Genomic DNA, 5,722 nt, shown 5'->3' with positions numbered 1-5,722 from the left:
CATATCATTGATCTGAGAGCATGTTGTGTAGCTGTTGCTGCAATCCCAGCGTGAAGGAGGAGCGTCGGAATGGAGGCTGCCTGTCCACAAATCAATCCTCCTCAGTTGTTGGGCAACTTTGTCGATGCAGTGGGCCTACAATTAAATGCAACTAGACAGGATGTTATGCTAAGATATTTTTTGTTTAAAACGGTTTTAGATATGGTGGTGTCGAGGCAAATAGGCCTGTCAAAAGTGAACATTTACTTACGTAGATTAAGTGTTTGTTGCCAGTGTAGGATTCAGGGCAAAGAGACACATATTGCAAAATGTATTTGGATAGCGCTGTCCTAAGTGCATTCAAATATATGAAACTGGGCACAGAATGACGTTTTCTAAACAATAATAAACACAGTTGGGCACATTTGGAATAACCTGCGGTCTAAAGTCCCTGTTCATTTTCTGAAGAGTGTGAACGAATTTAGCTATGACTTCTGAAGAAATATGTGAGCATAAACTTGGGGGGGGGGGGGGGGACTATTTTTAGTTGAAATTACTAGTGACGCAGCTAAAATCATTTTTTGTTGTATGATCTACATCTAATGTTTTCATCTGCTCACTTGACTTTAGTTTTGGTGCAGTGAGCATTTCCAAGTGGTCTCTCTCTTTGGAATTCTGTTGGACTGTCTGTTGACAAAATGTGCAATGTGATCACCATAAAATGTTGTTTGTAGCCAAATTTAATCTTAAAGGATTTCAAAAGGCAACACTCACAGCCTTTTTAGGTTGACAAAGATATGGCTGTGAATCGTAAGTGTCTCCTAGTCATTAAATGTAAATTGAAGATTAGTGTTCACATGCCAAGGTTATGTGGAGCCAAAATGTGGCCAGTAAGAGCCAGTACGGTCCTTAAAATTGAAATGGTATGCGAAGCATGCAGACACAATCAAAAAGGTAAGGGATTGAAACAATGCCGGTATAGAAAGAAAGAAAGAAAAAAATTGCCTATTTTCTAATCATGAGTTGCACAAAAGTACTCTGCCATGGCATGCAACTGATTCTGGAAATGACCATGTCAGTTGAGTAACCTTGATTACAAACGAACACAATTATGTACTGGTAGAGATGAGGCCCTCATCTTCACAGGCCAGGTCTTGTCAGTGCAGAGCACTGAAAAGGAGTCAGTTCTGTGTCGGATTCTTGTCGCATGCTAAAACAGTTTGGCCTCAAAAGAAATCTGTGCTCTGATGTCCTCTGTGGCAGTGGTGCAGGTGAGTTTGGGCATAAGCGTTATTTGATGTTCCAACTCCACTCCAGGGCACATCTACAAAGCATCACTGTATTTTAGTTGATTTTTTTTTTTTTTTTTGTCATAAAGTTTCAGTTAGTCTGTAAGTTTTTTTCTCTTTTCTATAGAAAGTATATTCAGTTCAGAGCCTTTGGATGACATCTTTTTCTACAGTTTCCATTTATGATAAACATAAAGGAATTTTAGTACATTTAGTCCATATTTACATTCATCCTGCTGTATAACATTAATTAAACCATTTATTCACATTATAATGGTACCTTCACGTAGCCCTAATTTTTTTGGGTCCCTCTTGATATCTGCAAGGTGTAATGTCCCAACCATGGAATACAAAGGGTAGTAACGATGAGTGATGGAATTGAATGATGCATTGTTTTGTTTAGACATTACAGCTAGACTTCACATATAATCATCACCCGCTGCACTGATTTAAGCCTGTGGAAGCTGGAATCCAGTTTCTCACTTAACAGTGTGTTAGACCACTTGTGCCTGCAGTAGCTTCAGTTGCACAAGACACTTGCTGCTTAAGTCTGTATTTCAAACTAATGTGTGACCCAAATAAATGCAACATGAATTCCATCCAGGTGTAATGTGCATATATATAATTTTTGAGATGACACAATTTTGTATCTGCAGAAATCCACAGTACGTAATGACTAGGACCTATAGAAAGGGCATAAGCATGTCGCTTTCATACAGATCAGAGAGAGGGCTGATATTGGTGGAAAGCCCTAATCCGAATGCAAATTCTTCATTTCTAATAGGGGAAGTTAAGGAAAAGGAAATTTCACTTCTACTAAATGCATTAATGTCCCTCCATGACATAAGACTTATAAAAATTGGGTGTTTTCCCCTCTGTGGGGATATGCCTCTTGTTTCCAGTCAGAACATGGAGCAATGAAAATGATTTGGCAAACCACATAGTCATTGCTTTCATGGACCCTGTGCCGTGATCTGGTGTTGACTGTCTTAGGGTCGCCCTCATGACTATGCCGGTCCCTTGCCTCCCGTCCCCTAGGTATGCTGCCATAATGTTAGCCTGCCAGGGTTTTTCCTTGTTGCACACCTTTTTCTCTGCCCCTCCTCTCCTGCCTCTCTGTTCTACATCCCTGCCATTCTTATCATCCACTAACCACTGTTTTCTGTTTGCTTCCTATCCCTGCTCCGGGCTCCTGTCCGGAGCTGTAGCCCAAGCGTCTCATCCCGTTTTCCAGTCCTGCTACCTCGCTGCGCTGCCTATCAAAGCCAACTGCATTCCAAGAACGGGACATCCTAGGAGACATTCTTATAATCACTCTGCTGTTAACTACTATTGTCTGTCAATCGTAAATGTCTTAAAGTACATTGCATAACTTGTCTCTAACTCTATCTGCCCAGTGCCGGCCAGAAGCAGATGGGCCCCCCCCTCTGAGCCCGGTTCTGCTCAAGGTTTCTTCCTGATAGGGAGTTTTTCCTTGCCACTGTTGCCTTAGGCTTGCTCTCAGGGGGTCTCAGGCCTTGGAACAATGTAAAGCTGCTTTGTGACAACTTGTATTGTAAAAAGCGCTATACAAATAAAAATGAATTGAATTGAATTGAACATAGCCACACTAACAGAGAGTGGATTATAATGGGCCAGGAACAAGACATTACATTGGAGTGGTCTCAATAACTAAGGATTATTAGCTAAGGCCCTTTTTTCTATATAAGGAGCCCTACCCTGCCTCTCTTTTTTCAGCCTGGTAAAACTATGTTAAGTGTAAAAGTTGTAAAGCTTCAAGGTGCTGAACTATTAGGCTATCTTACTGGAAGCTGATCTGGTCAATATTCTAAGTATTCTATATTCAATATTCTAAAATACACTCTTCTAGTCATTCAGTTGTTGTGTACATAGTTTTACCTTTACAGCTGTGTCTTGCTGTGTCTCATGACAATATAGTATTAACCTGGAAGGTTCCCAGCATTTGCTAGCAAGCTAGTTGTAGCAAGCTAGTTTATGATTGGGAGGATCTATTAGTCTTTGTTGTCGCTTGGTGGGGGACTAAAGTATATTCTCTTAAGGTGTGACCACCTCAGCTTTTTGATATTAACTATATTCTATGCATTGGAAAGCCACACTCCATGGTCCTAGGGTCAGCTGCAGTCATACAGAGCCAATTGCTGTCATACAGAGATTCTGCTGATGTGCATAGTACATTTTATGTAGTTATGTCTCAATTGTGACAAATATGGTATTACAAAATTATGAAAATCCTTTCATGTAAAATTCTAATGATAAATGCCAAAAAAGCACCCTACAAAGTAAAAGCTGGTACTTAAAAAGATGCCTGGTGCCTGACCTACAGAGAACTTTGATAAAAGTCCACATGAATCACAGTTCATTCATTTTCATTAAATGACCATTTATGAATCGTCCTATAAATGCATTATTCCTGTATGAAAGCTGATGGGAATTCTGGAAATGTACCAGTACAGTATTGTCTGAATACGTACCAATATAGTATTGTCAAAGGTTTAGACACACCTGATTAAGACAATGGGGAACTTGCATTAAAAGACAATTTTGATTGAAAGACTTACGCTTAAATGCTTTAAATTTGTTTCTTAGACAAATATAAATAGTGAATCCGATGCCTATGCATGAATTTCTTTCAAAAAATGTTCATTTTAAAAAATATTTTGCATAATTCCATTTGTGGTATTTCATGGGTTTAATGTCTTTACTATTATTCTATGTGGAAAATAGTAAAAACAGAGAAAGAAAAGTGTGTCCAAACTTTTGATTGGTAGTGTATGTGTAACCATAGTTCTGCTTCTTGATGTGTGTGGACTGAGAGAGTGGATGTCTCCATGATTCTCTGAGATAAAATCACAGCTCCAGTTATATTATTGGGTTTGCACTCAGTTCTCTTCTCCCATTTGTCAAAGCATGAAGTGTGGAGATCTGTTTGACTTAGTGGTGTCATTGCAAGAAATTTGCTATGCTGTCCTCTTCACAACATCTTTCATGTGGCTTCTTCAACCCAGCCCCCATCTACAATCCTGAACATGGAAAAGCCTAATGTATTTGTCTGTTGAAAACTAAAAGATTTGTGAGGTTTCTTGAACATCTCCATGAATGGTGTTTTTATTACTACTTATGCATGATTCATAACTCAGTTTTTCAATCTAGAGAATATGCTGTGATTTTTAAACAGCTTGTGATACATGTTAATGAGCCTAACCCTTTACAACGGAAATATTAAAAGCAAACATTGAAATCAATCTGCAAAGAAGTTACAAAACCATTATGTGGGAGCCACAATGCCTGTGATGAGTCACTGATTCAGATATAAACTCAGGGCACTGCTTCCATACATGTTCAAACACCTTTTAATCACACTGTGTGGGCTCACAAGAGGGTAGGTGGTGCCAAGTCATAGTACTGTTCCTTGATGTAACACCTACGGAGGTGGCCTTTTTCTTTTAGATTTGGACTGTTAACTTGATCAATGCAAACTGAACTTAGTTACAGACACTGAACTGAATCAGTAATAATCTTATTCAGAGTGTCTTCTAAATTACTGTAATGTAATGTTTTGAGAACAGTCAAATCAGACGTCTAATCTCAAGGGCCGATACATGCTGCATATCCACAAATTTTAACTCTGTTGAATAGGTAAAATGGTGGCCACTACAGTTTGACAGTGGTGGCAAACCTGAACTGCTTAAAATCATGGTATTTTAGCCCTTAGGTTCCTTGCAGAGAGAATAACTACATACATTTATGGATTTTTAATTGTAATTTTTATTCCCCCTTCACAGCACTTTTGTCCTGAAATGCTCAATGACAAATCAGAGATGGCTAACATACACCATGAAGCAGAACTTAGAAATGATGAAATGATGATGAATGAATATCATCATATTCAAGACGCAAGATGCAAAGACGCAACAGAAAGACTAAAAATGCATTGAGGGGCCCTATGGCGGCCAAATCCCATGACGACTGCATTGCAAGTTAAGAGAAATATAGGGACACCCTCTAAAAGTGAAAAAAGAAAATTACTAAAATATATCTTTTTAGATTTCTGAAGTCTTTTTGATGATTAAAAATAAACAAACACCTTGTTTCCTATACTTGAACAGCAATCAACTGAAGTAGGCATAAAATTAGGTGTACCTATTAAAAGCATCAAGCATATCGTGCGGAAGTGCTCATGCATGGTGCTGACAGCAGTACTGTACCTGTAGCGCTACTGCTGCAAAACGTGTTACATAGATCTGTTACCTCCCGCCCCCTATACACGCACACACTAATTGGTGAAATCAGCCCTCAGTGGTGTTGACTGCAGTCACATCTCTGAATGAAAACTACCTCATTTTGCCTTTCTATGGGAGCCTCTACAGCTAGTTTCAGATCTCGGCGCGAAGGAATCTCCGGTAGATAATTTAAACCCTTACTAACACTACAAA

The sequence above is a fragment of the Megalops cyprinoides genome, chromosome 15 (genome assembly GCF_013368585.1).
Source record: "Megalops cyprinoides isolate fMegCyp1 chromosome 15, fMegCyp1.pri, whole genome shotgun sequence".
NCBI classification, from domain to species: domain Eukaryota; kingdom Metazoa; phylum Chordata; class Actinopteri; order Elopiformes; family Megalopidae; genus Megalops; species Megalops cyprinoides.
This window is presented reverse-complemented; position numbering follows the sequence as displayed.